Source organism: Podarcis pityusensis, assembly GCF_964106645.2.
Source record: "Podarcis pityusensis genome assembly, chromosome: 12".
Taxonomy (NCBI): Eukaryota; Metazoa; Chordata; class Lepidosauria; order Squamata; family Lacertidae; genus Podarcis; species Podarcis pityusensis.
In genome coordinates, this window is record NC_138037.1 from 54,142,275 (window position 1) to 54,161,710 (window position 19,436).

Below are 19,436 nucleotides of genomic sequence, written 5' to 3' on the forward strand. Positions count from 1 at the left end.
TGGAAAACAGGAGTGCCTGGCGTGCTCTGGTCCATGGGGTCACGAAGAGGCGGACATGACTAAACGACTAAACAACAACTGTGTAAAAAAGCATAAGGAGAAACCTTTTGAGGAAGGACAAACAAAAGTAGGGCTTATTTCTATAAAGCAGATTGATGGGGGTGGGGAAAATATATTTTGCTGAAGATCACAACAGGATGTAAAAATTAGGGGCCTCAAACCCCTTCAGGAAAGAAAGCCTTACGGAGTCTCAGGAAGAACACCTCAGTCTCACCAACTGCTTTATTTGGGTATAAAAATGATTAGGATACTTCCACTTTGCTTAGAAAGCTGAAATTTCTTCATACAGACCAAATCCAACACACCCCGATGATCAGAAACATGGAATTGTGACAGGAAATTCAAAGGTAACCCTGAAATAGTTGCTACACATGTAGACCATGACACCCTGATTGCGAGTAAGTCCTAGCAGGGACATTTATGTAGAAATGGGGGGAGTGAAGCACATCCTCCCCCCCCCCAATGCCTGAAGTGTTTCTAGACCACCTAGAAAGGCAAGATTTGGTACACATATTTCACAAGCCACACAAGCCCCCTTCATAGGTTAACTGTGCCAAGAGATGGCATCTCAGTTCCACCCCTGATGTCCGTACATTGGGTGGTACTCAACTAAGCCTTACTCAGAGTAGGCCTAGTTGAATGCCACCCACTGAATGTGGCCTCTGTGGCAAGGAAGCCTATGAACCTAGGCTTCCCCACTGCAGACATCAGTGCTCAACCTGTGGCAACACTGGACACAGCGCCAGCTTGCTGCCATAGACCCCTTCATAGGAACTACATATGAATGGAAATGGCTGACAATGGAACACACTTAAGACTTTTGCAATTTAAAGGTACCTCAGAATTCCAGCTCCATGCAAGCCCAAGTGCATGGTTTAGCACCAACACTGAACCAACTGGAGATGAGTTGCCTCTTCGCACACTAGAATTATGAGATTTGGAGAAGACACTTCCACTAGCAGACAGGAATTTGGAAAGGTCTCACAAAATGCAAATTTAATTCCAGCAGCGGGATAAAATTTATAGTTCACGTTCAACCCCAAGCCTGGGCTCATTAATCTCCTTTCACGAGGGACAGGAAACGTGTACTATACACTGCAGTGATATCTTCCTGAAATACCAAGTGAATCACAGTGAAATTGGTTGTACATGGTTATAGTACAATTCTCGGTTTAAAGCTTGAACATCAGCTCAATCCAGTAGCAGCCAGACTTCATTTACTAACCACACTTCTGGCCTGATTCACTGACAGAAATTGTTGGCATCCTTCTCTCATGAGCAAGAACCCTGGATTTTGGTGTGCATGTATCACAATGATACTCAAGCAATGCCCTTCCCACATGATCCAGCTCCAACTCAAAGTGAAAAGTAGAGTGTGTTTGTGGGCTTCCTCAAAGCATCTGTCTGGCCATTGTTGGAAACAGCAGGCTAGTCTATACAGACCTGATTTATCAGGTTTCTGGTTACGCTTTTATAGGTTACCACAACTGTGTGGTGCCTCAGCCATGTGGAAGCTATTTTTATTAGCCTCTTTTTCATTTTCCTCTATGTTCATTTACTCCAATGTAAACGTCTGAATCTAACATCTTTTGTAATTCCAAAAGGCAGCAACCCAGTAAAATTTCAGGGCTTTCCCTCGTTTTGTTTACACGCAAATAACTTTTTTCCCCTCATAAGAATAAACAAATTCTAATTCTACCCATTCCAGACAACATGCCATTATGCTGCAAGTCACCAGCTATATGCAAATATCATAAGGCGAATCATTTAAATGCATGTTTGGCATATTTCTGGAAGCTCAGCATGTTTAGATTTTTAAAAGATGAAGGTGGGAGTAGCTAAGATTGCATTTATTACCGAAGGCATAACACATCGTTCTTTGGTTGTTCACATCACACAACCCAACTGCCTACTATGGTAAATTTTCATCGGAAACCATAAATCAGAAAGTCTACAAAATGAAGAAACCCTTTCTTATTATTTTTTTATCCATAGGGATAAATAATAATAATTCTGAACTGCTTCCCTTTTTATGCTAGCAACAGTTGCCATATTTTATTTCTACAAATGGTCTCTGCCACTCTCAGCTGCAGAACTGGATTCAAATAGTCAATACAGCATAACAGGGTAAGGCCTAGCAGCTATTATCAGCTTAGCAGAGGTTAACAGGTTAACAGAAGCTTCCAGAGCAGAGCTTTGACGTCTAACGTTGTTAAGAGCAGCTTCGCTTTCCATGTGTAATAGAAGATGTGGTTATATCCAAATTTTATGCTGGAAAAGACTGTAGTGTAAGAAACAGTAGCATGTAGTGCATGGTGTTTTGCAAACAAGTCCTGAAAAGTTATTAGATCACAAATGTTTACACAACTATATACCCACATATTTCTATGGTATTTATTAGAGGCTAAAAGGGGGGGGGGGGAGTGTTCTTTTTGGATTTGCATAGCTTCTTACTTGACAAAGGCTCCAGATCTGCAGAGGATTTCAGTAACACATTTCATCCACCCTTTTATCCCTCCTAAGTTTGCTTTCAGCAGACAGGGAAGACCTTCCTGCAAACAACATGGAGGAAGCAGCTGCAAAGTGGGAAAGCAGAAAACATTTACGTGCATTCAAGGCACACACACGCATCGCCGTGAACCTGGAAGTGGCAGCCAACGGGGAGAAAACGGCCCTGAAAGAGCGTGAAAACAGTGAAAATAGTGTCTAGCAATCTCATGAGCCTTTGCAAGTGCAAGCCCAGAAGCCTTTGCACCGACCTTTGAGGTCTGTGGAGAGTTGGAGTTTCAGCAAGGAAGTTTGGCAGGAGCAATTGTGGTGGAGTTTGGTGGAGTTTTGGTTTTTAAAGCGTTTCAAGAGGTTTAGATGGTGCTTGCAGACTTTTTCAATGGTGTTCACAATATTCGATTTAACTTAAATGTGTGGTGCCTCAGAACGTAACCCGCCCCCCCCCCCAAATGGGGAGTTGCCTGTATTAAATGTGGCATGTAGATTTTAATTCATTCATGCTAAACTATGGATCAAAGATTAACCCAGGCTTCATGATTTTCTTATCTCATTGCAAATTGATCTTCAGCCACAACTCCACGAGGGATGAAAGGCTTTTCTTTTCAGAAATTCAAGCGTCAAGCTCTAGAAAGCTGCAAACGAGACAGAAAGAAAGCTGCTGCTGTCAATATCTGAGTCCTGCATATTATTGCAGCCTCAGGAGCCTCCCCTAGGAAACGGAGGTCAAGCCTTAGAGGGCAGAGATGAGGAACTTGTGGCCCTCCAGATGTGGTTGCACTGTAACTCCCATCACCACCATTTCACTATGTTGGCTGGGGTTGATAGAGTTGGTGTCAAACACCATCTAGAGGCCACAAGTTGTCCACCCTTACCTTAAGAGGGTCTGCTTCCTCACTCGGAGGCAATGTTAGAAAATAGCCAGGAGCCAGGTACATTTTGCACCTGGCTATTGGCCACTTGCGACCAAGTGAAGATTCCTGGATGCCAGGATGGCACCTGACGTCTTCACCATCTAGAGGTGCCTGCCTGAGGATCACTGGATCTTGACTGTTTTCACACACTAATACCACATCCTGTAGAATTCAGCCAGTTATAGTTTATCTGCACAATCAGAATGATTCTGTGACTATGAATTTCAGGAACCAAAATGCTTTTTCTGTGCAGCCTGAGAAGGAGCAGTGAACAATGTTAAAGCTAATTGTTGTAGCTCCCACCCCAGTGCCTTCCTCACAGTTGTGAAGAATATTCTCACATTATGAATGGTCCATGTCTCCACTGGTGCTGGAGGAGACTCTTGAGAGTCCCATGGACTGCAAGAATATCAGACCTATCCATTCTTAAGGAAATCAGCCCTGAGTGCTCACTGGAAGGACAGATCCTCAAGCTGAGGCTCCAACACTTTGGCCACCTCATGAGAAGAGAAGACTCCCTGGAAAAGGCTGATGTTGGGAAAGATGGAGAGCACAAGGAGAAGGGGACGACAGAGGACGAGATGGTTGGACAGTGTTCTCGAAGCGACCAGCATGAGTTTGAACAAACTGTGGGAGGCAGTGGAAGACAGGCGTGCCTGGCGTGCTCTGGTCCATGGGGTCACAAAGAGTCGGACACGACTAAACAACAACAATGTCACCATTAAGAAACAGAGGTAGGAATATACATAGACTGTTTCTGGATAAAGTTCTCAAAGTTCTTAAACTAGCTCAAGGTTGTGAATCTGAACTAGCCAGATGTTTCACTGATCATCAATCACAGTCAGTCCATCATTTGAAAAGGAAGAGTCGTCTTGCTCAAAAATGGCAACCAGACATTGCATTTTGGCAACTACAACCTCGGTTTAAGGAGCCATTTGGAGCCTAGCTTATACATCTGATTTTCTAACACTGCTAGCAGGTACATGTCTGCATCCTCACAGAACGACAAGAGAGGGAATGAGAAACACACATGCCCTCCACAAATGTACCTGTGGGACCTCTGGAGCACTTCAGAGAAGGAAGCAGGGAGAAAACCGCTTGCACATTTGTAATAGAGAAGAGAGGAAGTAGGACTTGTTTTTGTTTTTCCTCAGGGTCATGTGAGATAGCAGGCATACATCAACAATAATCCTGAAAGAAGACCCATAAATTCATTCATTCAATCAATCAATCAATCAATCAATCAGTGTGCCAAAGAACAGATTGGTCTCTATTACGAAAGCAAACAAAGCTGTGTGGCAGGAGTAACGTTAAAAAGAAGCACCAACAGAAACATATATATAGTTCCAGATTATCAATTTAGATTGCTTATTTGTGTTATCCCATTGGAAACCTTCTCTATGAGAAAAGCACAAATCTTCAAAACAAATACATAACGTATTAAAGGAAAACAACCGTCCACGTGCCCTGTCTCTGGGTCAAAAGGCTGCAGCGGCTGGAAGATGCTTCCAGGCAGAGACTAGCCCTCATACAACAAGCTCAGGAATGAAAGGTCACCTTCTATCCAAAACAAACACTTTAAACATTGTGATTGGCATGAAAGCCTCTCCTCCTAAGAGTCAACAATAGCCCTTGCGCAGAACCTTAATCCGGTCTTTTAAGAGTCTGCCTGATGCTGACTAGCTTCGTGGCCAAGGCGCTATTTTTAATCTACCTCCCGAACCGTCTTGGAAGAGGCCGTGGGCCGGCAAGGCCAGATTCGGAAGCCTCCTACTCTGTAAGCCAGAAAAAGATTACGTTATTAGAGAGGCAAAAATAAATGAGTTATCCTCACATCCCCTTAGTTAGTAGTACTGCACGGAAGGCAGTTGCATTCCACAAAGGGATTTTAAATGCCATACATGCGACGACACTGGAGCAGCAAAATGTTACAGAAGCTGATGGATTTCGTGAAAGGGCATCCATTTACTTCATTTACACTTGCAATAAGATCACGTTATAGAAAATACTGCATTTTGCAGCTCTGAAAACCCCTCCCCCCAACTCTTACCCTACAGTTTTTGTTATTTTTGACCACGCTTATATCTTTCACCATGGAACCCAAGGCAGCTCCCAACCCAACTCAGATATGCTTCTGCAAGGCAAGAGTATTATACAGTCTGCCCTCAGGCCCTATATCTTAAAAAAAGCAGGAACCTAAGTCTGCCGCCAACCCATTTAGGCGCTAGCAAGTCGAGACAAAATCCAGGGGAATCCAACCATGCAAATAAAGCAATATTTGATCAGATCTACAGACCCTGATTTGCGGTGGTGATTCACCTAGGCCTGGCATTTTATTTTATTTATTTTATTTTTTAATATGCTTTTTATTGATTTTCTTACATGGTAAAGATAATACATTCCAAATAAAATACAAAAGAAACAACAAATTACCAAATATGTATAAATTCTTAAATTCCTAAAGAAGACTTGTATTATTTAATTCACAATTTCTTAATTTCTCCATATGACTTCCAATCTCCTCATTGAGGGTTCATCTTCCCCCCCTTTTTTTATTATCACTGCTTCCATATTCCTTATCTCCATTTCTTTCTTGTATTTTATCTCATATATTCTTTATTGAACTTACAGATTGCAGAGTTCAGTCACAGCACGTCCAGGTTTTCACTTGTGGACAATGTTTAATTGAATATTCTTTGTAAATTCCCCATTCTTTTTTTATACCTTTGGGTTGCCTGTCTCCTAATTGTCTCAGTCATTTTTGCTAATTCAAGATATTCAAACAGTTTTATTTTATTTTTAAATGCCCCACTGCACTCTCAGAAATAATAACATTTGGAAGCACATGATGTGGTGATGGCCACTAGCTTAGGGCAATTTTCCCGAAAGGATTCTTTCTTTTAACTTTAAAATATTTGCAGTTTTCTGACTGACAGCAGGTCAGGCTTCAAGAAGCTTGGGACACAACAGATACAATATTCTGCTGGGTTTTTTCTGGCCCTTTCCTAGTGTTATGTACCGAGTTGAATAGGATCCAAATTGCAGCAGTCTGATTGGTCCTAGAACAATAGGATCCAGAATGCAGCAGTCTGATTGGTCCGCAGGAGCCACCCAATCCAACTCCAGGTGGAAGTGAATCTGCAACCTGATTGGCCTACAGGAGAATCCTGGAACTAGCCAATCACGTGGGGCCCATTGTGTAAACAATGTATATAAAGCAGACATTTCGGGGGAACTTCCATTCCTCCTCACTACTATGAGCTGAATAAAGAGCATGAAATCCACACTCGACTCCGTGTATATTTCACCTAGGCTTGCCTCAGAAGCCCAGAAGCCTCCCAAGGGCTGTAGGCCCAAAAAAGAGGCCTAGAAAAAAGGAGATCCAAGAAAAAGGGGGGGGGGACAAAAACCTGGTGCGGATGGCGGAAGGGAGCTGAAAGGGGATCCAGGAAACAGACACAAAGGGGGGGTGAAAATGGAGCCAGGGGGGTTGTCTCTCCCCTGAAGTATCCCTCAAAAGTTGCCCCTCGGTGTATTCTTCTGAATATTAACTGCCTAACAGTGGTGAGATGGGCAGAGACAAACCCACATCAAGGATCCCAATTCTTCCCTACAGGAGAATCTTAAATAAATAACCATCATTTATTTTTTAAATATTTACAGCCCACTTTTCTGACTGACAGCAGGTCAGGTTTCAAGGCAGCTACACATAAAAGACTGGGATGCCACAAACACTGCATACATATATACATACGGCAGCTGTGACTGATGAAAGTATCAAAGGAACAATGATGTAAAGTGGTCTTTCTCTCCCCCCAGATTTTAGGATATTACTGCTGCTGAAATTAGGATTCAGCAAGTGATAGGAGCCTGTTGCCTTCGTATCGTGCATGAGATTCCATTTCTCAGGGACGTCTAGATAAAGCGTTGGTCTGAACCAGGAATCCTCCTATTTTTCTAATATCCCAAATATGCAGCAACTGCCTCCACGGATGCACCAGGTCAGATGCTACTTCCTCCACTGGACTGCATTCCCTGGGCTCACTTTGGAGTGATTTACTGTGCCTGACCCAGCCCTGTGTTGCATTTGAACAAACACCTGGCAATTACATTAACCGCACAGAAAGGCGGTTGTACAGTTTTACCAAGGCTAAAGGCTAATCTTTCTAGTAGTTTGACCTGCTAGCAGGACCATTAGGCAAGGGAGCCTGCAAAGAAACACGGTTCAAATATATGAAAATGTAGTGTGGAGATCTACTGGGAACACAATTGAGGGTGTGTTAAAAGCAAAAACTATGAATGGACGAAACTGTGCTTTGACATCAATTCAAAGTCTCAAGATAAAGCAAACGGGAACGAAAAAAGACATTAAAAGCTAAATTGGAGCAAGTTCATAAAAAACACTAGAGAAACCTTTCATTCCCACTTATACTCAATGAGGGACCAAGAAACATAGTTGCTATACCAATTTTTTTTACCTCTGCAGTCTTAGATGGGAAATCCCTACAGGAACAGGCGTGCACGCTGCCCTGCAAAACACACACAGAGACCTGGTACCAATAATCTCCCCCATCGTTGAGAGGTGACAGTCACACAATATATTCTGTGCTAAAGCACCCCAGTCCATTAATTCAAGATGGGTTCAGGAGCTACGTTTCTACACAGGGGGTTTTGCTTCTAGGCCTGGAAAGAACAACGGGATTCCTTTGCAGAGGCTCTCTCTGAGACAAAGGCACAGTGTCCCTATAAAAAATTTGGCAAATCGCTAAAGCCAAATCAGCAGCAAATAACTCAATGTCAGTTTTCCTCGTTTTATAGCAGTGGGCTGTCAAATCCCTATGTTTATACATCTGTCTTCCTCCACAGCTGCTGGCTGACTCCTCGGCAAGTTACCCATTATGGGATGTGATGTAGCACTCACTAGGGCTTCACCATGAGGAACATGCTATCTGCCAGCTCATCCCCGAAATCCGGCCTCAGCCTGCCTAGAGTCTCGCTTGCTCACCTGCTCTCCCTAGTTGTGCCATTGCCTTTTGATTGAACTGCACCAGAAACTCCCGAAAAGCTGAATAAAGGAAGCAGAGAAGTCCAAGAGGTGGGGGAGGTATTGGAAGGAGATCCGAAAGACATGAAAGCTGTAGTTCTCAAAGTGTGTGGCATGCCACACTAGTGTGGGCAGAGAGGGTGGCAAGTGGGACAGGAAGATTCAAGGACCATCAAAGGAACATTTAAACATCTCATTAGGGTAGAAGGTCAAGAATTATGGAAGTTGTAGTCCTGTAACATCAGGAGAACCACAAGTTAGTCACCTTTGATCTAGAGCAGGCATAGGCAAATTCCACCCTCCAGGTGTTTTGGGACTACAACTCCCATCATCCCTGGCTAACAGGACCAGTGGCCAGGGATGATGGGAATTGTAGTCCAAAACACCTGGAGGGTCAAGTTTGCCTATGCCTGATTTACAGTCTCTGGATCAGCAAACTCTGCCTAAATGAAGGGGCTGAGGTAGAATACTTCCAGAGACAACGTCTGCACATAGCTTGAGGAAAACTGATATAGCAAGCTCCTTACAACGAGGGAAATGCCAGGGCAAAGAATTAATAATTCCCAAAGGTATCAATAGAAAACGATGCCAGTAACATGTCCAACATGGTGTGTTACTGGCATCACCATTCTGTAGTTGGCTTCAACCCTGTACCCTAGTTCTGTGGTGGGCCTCAGTAATATTCAGCCTTTCTAATGAGGCCTGGAGGGTAGAATATTTGAGAAACCTTGGTCTAAGAGACGTGGAGGAAGTCAGGTGACACCAGAGAGGAAAGGTAGCTTTAGTAGGAATTATGGTTTTGTGCCACCCCAGCAGCATGTCTCCCAAAGCCTTCCCACCGAACGAGAAGATGCATCTGAGTTAGTAAGCTGACCTTGTCTCATCCACATCAAATGCACACACCTGATACTGGGGGAAAGAAGAAGCAGGAGTTGGCAAAGGAAGCTGCAGTGCACCAAACTGTTTTGTTCTTTCCAAACGGATATTCAAAGACGGAATGAGGCCATGAAGTGAGACTATCCCCAAACTCTGAGAAATTAAAAGGGTAATTTGCCTAGTCCTAGGCAATGGGTGTCTTCACTGACTCCGACTCCAGACAAGACTTTGCAGCTTCAATTCCCAGCTCCTGCAATGGAAAAACTAAGGGGGAAGGGGATGCTTAATTCTTCCCTTTTGCAAACACTTCCCCCCCTGAATTTCCCACAGGGTTACAGAACAGTGTTGATGAGTAAGCACAGGTTTCCAAGTGGCAGCGGAGACAGGGCTGCTCTATAACATGCACTTGGGCCCTCAAATACCGAAGAACAACATTCCACTTCTGCCAAGTACCTCAGAGAAGTTTGGACACGGTAGCTCTGCGAGAAGAGTGAACTAAATTAAATTAGAAAGTTGCGCTTATTTCTCTGGGGAGACAGGGAAAATGGGTAGAGATCTGACCCAACACAACTTTTTACTGTCGACTTTTGCACCCTTCAATAACCCTAACATTCAGCAAAACCAAAACACATTTGCCCATAAAACTAAAATCAGGCAGTTGCCACGCTGGCATGTTTAAATGCAAAGCTAGCACAGATGGAATTAATAGACACAACATTTTTATAAAAAAAACCACACACACACCCTGAAGTTAAGCTGTTGTTTCCACCAACCTCGCACAAATGTGTTTCTTTTTTTCTTTCTCTCTCTCTTTCTTCATTCATTATTGTTTTAAATGTAAAGAACAGAAAGCATTTGTTTTCCTCCCCCATCCCAACCGTCTTATGATTGGCAGCATTCGAAGGGAACGGAACAAAGGACGCCCCACACACCACAAGAAACAAAGCCCTTCTTACACAACAATTCAGCATGACTGCTTCCTATAAGCAATCTCAGAAGTACCGCCCTCTCTTTTTGAAAACGACAGAGGAGTGTAGAATTACATCCGGGCATACAATTAATAAGGAGCTCCTGTACTTTTGAAGAGATTATTGTCCACACAGAACCAAACAGCAAGAGACCCTTCTGTCTATATAGGTTCAACCTGCCCCAATGGCCAAGCATGGCTCTTTCAGGGTTTTTGAGCACGCCAAAGTGTGCAAGGGCATCAGCACCTGTTGAATCGGCACCTTCCTCTTCTTATTCATGTGCAAAGGCCTCCGTGTGACCCCACATAGAACTGAAAACTACCAGTAAAGCTGAAAATGAAATCTCATTACCCTGGGTTTATGGTAACTCCAACAGGGATGCATAAAAAAAAGAGAAATGATCAGATTTCATGATAGGTCACAGCAATGAACTCATCTGATGATGAAAGCCACTTGTGAACAGGAGTCTTTTAGGCCCAAAATCTCACCTTCTTAACTTTGGGAGCACTGAAAAGAGATACAAGGGGAACCTTAGGGAAGGAAATCTCTATTACACGATCCTTAATTCAAGAAGATATGCCTCAAGATACACAGGTTCTTGCCCACTCTTGGCCACAAGGACATCTTGTACTTGAGGAAATTGAACAGTCTGGTTTCTTTCCGGACTGAAATCCAGAATCAGATCAGTCTATAGCTGCTATAGGTAGATATTGCCGCTCAGGAATGATAACTCCAATTAACAGGCCTGCCCAACTTTACATCACCAAACAAGAGCATTTCATCCCACTGTTTGGCATTCCCAGCGCATTCCTGGGAAAAGACGTATTTTCAAATTGTTGGATATAATGGCCACGTTCACACATCACACTTCAACCAAACTATTGATTTAGCAGGAACATGTTGGCTGGTGAGGAGGAAATCACAGCCACTTTGCTCCTTCCTGGGCTGTTTAGTGTGGCCTGGCAGCTCAGCCAAGGTTTGGTTTTGTACAAGGCAGGAAAACCAGATGTTGCTGGACTCCCAACTCCCATCAGCCCCAGCCAGCCACTTCAGGGATGGGAGCTGTGGTGCAGCAACATCTGGAGGGCCAAAGGCTCCTCGGACCTGGCTAAGCAAGTCATCTAAACCCAGGAACGTGTAGGGCAACCAAAGTCCCTCCTCAAATGTGGATGATGGGGAACATAAGCAATGGCAAGGGCCAAATACAGCCCCGCTCTGCCACCCCACATGACTCTACATAGTTCCATCCTTATTTCAGACATCGGGATACACTGGTATATTGTGATTATCACAATGCTGAAAACCAGGTATCACCCATCCCTCCCACACACTTCTGTATCCCTCGCCCAGGCAAACAAGAGACATTATCATGGTTCAAAGAGACATTCCAGGTAGGCAAAAGCACTTGAGGGTGGCATGAAGCTGTGCCAGGTGAAAAGTGTGGCCCGGGCAGAAGGTAAATGGCTTGAGGAAGGAGCTGGGCCTGGGGAAGAGGTTCACGGGCTGGACAGAGAGACTTCGGACCCTGGGGCTGAGGTTGCACACCCTTGTTTTACCCCTAATAACTTCCCCCAATTTCTGAAGTCGCCAACACTCATTACTCTTATGTGAGGACATATAGGGTTGCAGGCTATGCAAAGATGCACACCCACAACAAAAAAAGGAATTAAACATCACAGATAGAAGACTGATGAAAATGCCTCTATTCTGATGGTAGTTATTGCCGCTTTCCCACTAACAATGTTCTATTTACCATGACCAAACAGCAGCAGTTTAGCTTCTTCATTATTCTTAAAGGAGGACTGGAACCCTTATTTTTTGTAGAGAAGGTAGAAATGCTAGAGCAGTCTTGTCTTCCACCTTATTCTTTTCATTTCGCACTCTGAGTTGAACAGCAAGGTTTGGAAGCCGACCTTTTCTTGAAAATCCTGCACCAGCACAAAAGCAGACAAAATAGTCGTACTGGGAGCCCAGTTACAACTCGGAGGAGATTGACAGCTGGTCCTGTTCAGGACAGTTAACACAGCAGGGGCTTCTTATGTCAGGCAACAGAAGCCGCCTCTCTAGACAACACGCAGCAAAAGAATTCTCAATTATGCTAGAGTACTTTCAGCTTGTGGCTTCTGTAGTTTCAAGAGACGCTGCTGCTGATTTTGCCTGTAATACTAGACAACAATTTCCTCTGATTCACAAACATAAAGGGGCAGAGAGGTTCTAGCAAGATGTGCTAGAAGGTTAGTTGTAGTTAAAAGATACTGAAGTTAGTGATCACTCCAACTCTGTTTAAATCAAAACAGGGGAAATTTGCTATTGGCTTCAGTTACTCTAGGAGCTACTCAGTTACTCAGTTACTCTAGGAGCTACCCTCAGTTACTCTAAGGGACGCGGGTGGCGCTGTGGGTAAAACCTCAGCGCCTAGGACTTGCCGATCGCATGGTCAGCGGTTCGAATCCCTGCAGCGGGGTGTGCTCCCACCGTTCGGTCCCAGCGCCTGCCAATCTAGCAGTTCGAAAGCACCCCTGGGTGCAAGTAGATAAATAGGGACCACTTACCAGCGGGAAGGTAAACGGCGTTCCGTGTGCTGCGCTGGCTCGCCAGATGCAGCTTGTCACGCTGGCCACGTGACCTGGAAGTGTCTGCGGACAGCGCTGGCTCCCGGCCTATAGAGTGAGATGAGCGCACAACCCTAGAGTCTGGCAAGACTGGCCCGTACAGGCAAGGGTACCTTTACCTTTACTTTACTCTAGGAGCCCATCATTCATTAAAGTCATCAAAACTAAAATAATATATCTAACGATTATTCCATGGTGTGGATACACATCTTGTTTTCTACTTGGGAAGAACAGAACTAGGGTATTAACTTGGTAGAACAAACTTGCTACAGGAAACACCAATATTTTTCATAGCACCCAATTTGACCTGCAACAGAACCTTCTCTATTCAAGAGGTCAACCATTAGAACAGAAATACTCTGATCTAAAATTGATAGTTACACTCCACTTCTAGTTTATGGAAATGTATAAGGTGGCGAAACTGTTCCTGGGCTGGGCCACTTCAGACGACAGGTGGACACTGTGTAATTGAATGCTATCCTATTAAAATAAAGCAAAACCCTACACAGAGAAAATAAAATCCAAGGAAGAAAAAATCTAGCTGAAATTCTGGTAGAATGCAGGAAGTTTTTCCAATGTGCCCAGGAGCAAATTTTTAGCACCTCACCTGCTGCTTGTGTGAAAACAAGGCCAGAGAAAGAAGGGAAGTCAACCATCTAGCGCTTTCCAAATGGGTAGAAACCAAGAGTACAGGGACCACACTATTTAAAAGCACCAATACGCAGACATTTGAGAGTATAGTTGTATGTATGGTTGTATTGTTTAAAAACTAAACTGGTTTGGTCTGATCTCTGGATTCAGTTGCTGTCCACGTATTTAAATAATATACAGTAAATATGTTACTGATACCTGTTCTACTACATACAACTACAATAATAAAAATACAATTAATAACAATAATTCAAAAAGCCTTATGCAATTAAGGCTAAAACTAGGGGAGATTTAATGGAGGAATTACTCAAACAATCATTAAAAGCTTGTTGAAGCTTTCCAAGATACATGCATTCCCATGTTTCTTGAAAGGAGAGGTTAATAGGCCTGACAGTTAAGATTGAAGAGTTTTTCAGAGCTGCGTTGCCACAACTAAAAAGACCCTGTCTCTCATGCACACTCTCCAAGCCTCAAAGACTGCTCAAGAGATCCTTAATGCAACCTGGTTCCAGATTAACACCAGAACTTCAAACTTGGCATTGGAAAAAACCAGGTGACCAAAGAAGCTGATTTAAGCCCCAAGTGATATGCCCTGATAGACAAGCGCCAGATAAAAGCCTCATCATTGCATTTTGGATCAACTAAAATTTCTGGGCTTTTTTGAAAAGCAGTGCCATGAAGACAACATTGCAAGAATTTAGTCTGGAGGTAACTACAGCAATGGATATCTGAAAATATGTTCCCAAAGTTATTATACTTTGAGATGAGCATAAGAGAGCTGGGATGTAAAAGAGCTAAATTGCAAGTTTTTGTTGAATTTTATTCACTGCAGTCCAATATGTTGGCAATTAATTTAATGTTTTAATGAGCTAGAATGGCTTAAGCAGGTGTTTAATAGAGATGCTTAGTCAGTTATTATTAAGTTCCTGATATTTTATAGACCGTGATGCTGGGAAAACGGCAGACTGCATACAGAAATTTCCATTATCTCAATTTATCAGCAATCTCTGTAATTATTTTTCAAGTAAAGCAATATGAAATGAAGTGCCAAAAAGCTTATTAATCCAATTTCTTTCTCATGGGCATAAAAGGGTGTTTATAGCCTCTCCTCCTGCACAGCCCATTATTTAAAATGGATGGTGCACAGTTTAAAAGACAGAAATTCACCTTTGCCCTTTGTACGCACAATTCATTAAAGACTTTCATAACGCTTAGCATTTGTATATTGCTTTAGTGTTCAAACTGTTTCAGATTCATTCTCTCAGTAACCCTTTCAACAATCCAATAAGACAGGTCACTCTTATCCACATTTTACAGACGGATGGCTAAGCATCAGCAACTTTCCCAAAGCTGCCTGCAGCCTTCATTAGGGCTGGTTTCCAACATCGTGATATGTCACCAGATAAACATTGTGATATATTGATATATGATGATGTCTGAATTAAGGATGGAGCTATGTAGAGGCATTGGTCGGCTTCACGGTTTTCCCCACATTGTAATTTTTGCATAGCACACACATGATTCACAATATATTGCCAGGTCAAAAATTATGAAACCAGTATCATGATACGGACTTCAAATCAGTTTTGGAAGATATATCGATGTGTCGCCCAGTCCTGGCCTTCGCAGCCAAGGTGATACTTGAACCAGGGATTTTCTTACCTGCTACAATACACTGGATCTCTGTTGTTTCGTTGGCTCAGAGAGTTATAGGGATATGACAAGTCATGTACAGTGGTACCTTGGTTCTCGAACATAATCCATTCCGGAAGTCCGCTCGACTTCCAAGATGTTCAAAAACCAAGGCGCGGCTTCTGACTGGCGCAGACACCCCAAAAACAATAGCCATCAGACGTTCAGCTTCTGAAAAACGTTCAAAAACCAGAACACTTACTTCCGGGTTTTCAGTGTTCGGGAGCCAATTTGTTCGTCAACTAAGCTGTTCGAGAACCAAGGTTTCACTGTAGTTCCAATCTCATAGCCCTTCAAAACCTGCATGTATTTCTTGTAAGCAGCTCCAGCAATTCTGCGCACTCCACTGCCATGTGCCCTGCACCACTACACGCATCTAGCAGCTCTAAAAATGGACTATGCGCTGCATTCTGTTTTGTTACTGCGCTTTCACATAAAACCATCTGTGCGCTAACGTTCACTATAAGGCCACTCTCATGCACAAGCAACACTGGCTTGCTTTGGGGAAGTTGGGAGGTGGGGGAGCAAAACAATGATAAAACTGGGGTTACCGTACTTTTCCGTCTACAAGATGCTTCCTTGTATAAGACACCCCCTCCCTCATTTTGGGGGACTAAATTTTAAGAAAATGAGGGGAGATGGCCCAAAGTTGTTAAGTCTCTCCCCCCACGCACTGCAGGCAAGAAACACACCCTGGATCGTTTCCCATGCGCAGCAACATCGGGTGAATTTGCACTTCCTCCAGCCGTCCGGTTTGCAGGAGCACAACCTCCCCCGATGCCGCCACACAGGGGAAACGATCCAGGAAGTTCTTCCCGCGCGTAGTGGCATCTGGTGACCCTAGTTTTTTGGCGTGATTTTTGAGTCAAAAAATCTCGTCCAATACACAGAAAAATACGGTAATTTACATTAAGAAGAGTCCAGTTGGATCAGAGTTTGGATTTGATATCCCGCCTTTCACTCCCTTTAAGGAGTCTCAAAGCGGCTAACATTCTTCTTTCCCTTCCTCCCCCACAACAAACACTCTGTGAGGTGAGTGAGGCTGAGAGACTTCAGAGAAGTGTGACTGGCCCATGGTCACCCAGCAGCTGCAGGTGGAGGAGCGGGGAAGCAAACCCGGTTCCCCAGATTATGAGACTACCGCTCTTAACCACTACACCACACTGGCTCTCTACTGGATCAGTCCAATCTAGTTATAGAATCATAGACCTTGAGCCAGTCGCAGCCTCTTAACCTACCTCACAGGGCTGTTGTGCGGATTAACGGGGGGAGGGTAACCATGTACTCACCGGGGGTGGGAAAGGTGGAATATAAATGCAATAAATATGCCTTCTGCTTACCTGCTTAAGGAGTCTAATCAAATGCCCCAGGACCCTGTTGTGCAGTCCGCGTGCTAAGCTTGCAGCGTAGTTCTACTCTGACAACACAGACCTTCAGGTACCTAAACAGAGTCCCCGTTGTGAAGAGCCATTGTGATGCCTGAAAGGCAGCTTGGCTCTGGAATCCTCGACAAAGTCCGCATGACTCAGCTCAAAGCGGAGGAAACGTTACGGAGCACGTTAGTAAGAATGATCTAGAGAAACCGCTTCAGTGTTTCCCAGGCAGATGCAGAATCTAACCAATTTCACCCACCCCACCTTCCGCTAGCTGCTACCACAAGCCTACACAAGGAGGAACCCACTAACTGAAAACAGCTTTCCAGGGGTTCAGTAAGCCTCTGGTTTCTCCTGCCTGTGGCTACAAAAGCCAGATTGGTCAATCACCTGAAAAGTCACAACACCTGGTTCTCCAGCCGGCTGCCTGCAGGTCTCGTTTCCTTTTGGCTTCTTCCAGCAAGAGCGAACTACCGTTCCGCTTAATCTGCTTCATAGCCTGAAACACCTTGAAGCAAAATGATGGGTTTTCATGTTGGAAACATCGGAAGCTGACTTCTGAAACTCAAAATTGCGACAGCAAAATTCACGTCGGGACTTTAGTGGCCATTAATACCTGCTGCTTCCCTGGTACATTGAAGTCCGCTGGTGTGCAACTTTCGGAGCTAGAGAAGGCAGCATTTCTCCTGTAACTATCACTCATTAAACAATACTTTGGGCCAATACTTAGAGCCGCTCATGTTTCATTCACGGCATAATCCTGTATGCCTTCAGATAGTGATACAACAAAAGCCACTGTCAGCAGCAAAGAGATAATGAGTGTTTTTGTCAAGACTACTGAAAAGCATCTTGTATTATGCAAACATTTCAGTAATAAGAAAAGAAGCCTGCATATCCCTACATAATACTGTTACTTCAGTAGCAAATGGTTCAAAATCCGCTTGCCAAAGAGTATTAATTTCTCTTGAACGTCATATTAAGCAAACTAATGCAGCTAGTTTTCAATGGCAGCCTGTGCAAATACTTAAAGAGGCAAGATAATGCCTTATCAGCAATTTGGCTAACAAAACCTCCTAGCAGTGGTGAACAATTCAGGAACAGGCCTCCCCACCAGAGCCAAATTCCTTCCCTCAATGCAGAGTTAAGTGGTTCATCAACACGTACAATATTATTGATATTTATTTGTAAAGATTAAGATGAGAGATCCCCGCCCCTAGGGGATTACAATCCAGAAATCAAAATAAGGGATAAAAAGGGAGAATAAGGTTAAAACACTTAGCTGCTTAACCAGCATCAGAGACAACAGCTTGCAATAAGAAATAGAACTAATTGTGACCCAGCTACACAGTTTTATCTCTTCACTGAACTACAATTCTCACATTTTTCTTCACTTTCCACTGCCAGTTAATTGTCCCTTACCCCTTCCTCGTTTCTCTAGTCAAGTTCTCTTCTCTGCCTCCTCAACTGCCCATTTAGCTGCAAGGTGCATAGGAAATATTCATGAATATCTGTGAAAAGTATTACACTGGAATTCAAAACCCATGTCAAGTTATGCCCTTAGATTATAAACCGCATTCCATTTTTATATTCAGTACAAGTTACCACAAGTGTTATTGGGGGGTGGGGGACACACACCCTGAAATGGTAGCAAGAGGAATATAAATTTTTAGATGCCTAAGAAAAAGGTTATCTTGACTTAAAGCAAGACGAAGGGCAAATTTTCTGCTGAATTGGACAGACACTACAATAAGCAATGAGTTAAGTTACAGGGGAGTCAAAGGAAGAAATTTCTGCTTCTGGAAACATCAAGAAATGGACAGAATTAAAGTTAAGAAAACACAAGAGTCAGGAGCAGCTTGTCCCGGATTTGAGGACCGACCTAGTTCTATTTATCATGTTCTTATTCTGCCTTTCCTCCAAAGTCCTCAGGGCAGCCTATTCATTTCCCCCCCATTTTTATCTTCACAGGCACCCTGTGGGGCAGGTCAGATGGAGAGACTGTGACTGTTTGAAATACCTTTTTTCCGTTATTCCAGCTGCGGTAGTTCAGGGGTGGGGAATCTTGCACCCAGGGGCCAAACGTTGACCCATCCCTGTCATGCAAGCCCCTCCCTTAAAATTCCCTGTGTGAAGATATGGCTCTCAGGACCAAAAATCCTGCCTCCCACCCCCTGCTCTGACGGAACATTTACAGTGGTACCCCGCAAGACGAACGCCTCGCAAGACGGAAAACCCACTAGACGAAAGGGTTTTCCGTTTTGGAGGCGCTTCGCAAAACGAATTTCCCTATGGGCTTGCTTCGCAAGACGACAGCCCATAGGGAAATCTCCGGAACAGCGGGGAAGCGCAGCGCGTCTTCCCCACTGTCCTCGGACCTCCTCCCCCCGCCCGGCATCGGAACGAAGCTCCGATGCCGGGCGGGGGGGGGAACGCCTCCTCCCCCCCCGCCCGGCATCGGAACGAAGCTCCGATGCCGGGCGGGGGGGGGGACGCCTCCTCCCCCCGCCCGGCATCGGAACGAAGCTCCGATGCCGGGCGGGGGGGTGGAACGCCTCCTCCCCCCGCCCGGCATCGGAACGAAGCTCCGATGCCGGGCGGGGGGGGAACGCCTCCTCCCCCCGCCCGGTATCGGAACGAAGCTCCGATGCCGGGCGGGGGGGGACGCCTCCTCCCCCCGCCCGGCATCGGAACGAAGCTCCGATGCCGGGCGGGGGGGGGAACGCCTCCTCCCCCCGCCCGGC

General features: G+C 44.5%; 1 protein-coding gene across 2 annotated transcripts in view; it reads right to left on the reverse strand.

The window, feature by feature from the left end:
* The window catches only part of LOC308460037 (engulfment and cell motility protein 1-like), an 84,528-nt gene that overhangs the window by 48,197 nt on the left and 16,895 nt on the right, over positions 1–19,436 (reverse strand). The window contains exons 1-2 of one of the 2 annotated variants that reach the window (XM_080976080.1): positions 16,663–17,118; positions 12,121–12,295 (exon numbers count right to left, since the gene is read on the reverse strand). The exons of the other annotated variant lie outside the window; for it this stretch is intronic. The gene's annotated coding sequence lies outside the window, so the exon portion shown is untranslated. Of the gene's footprint in view, positions 1–12,120; positions 12,296–16,662; positions 17,119–19,436 lie in introns of those variants that run through there. 2 annotated transcript variants of the gene reach the window in all.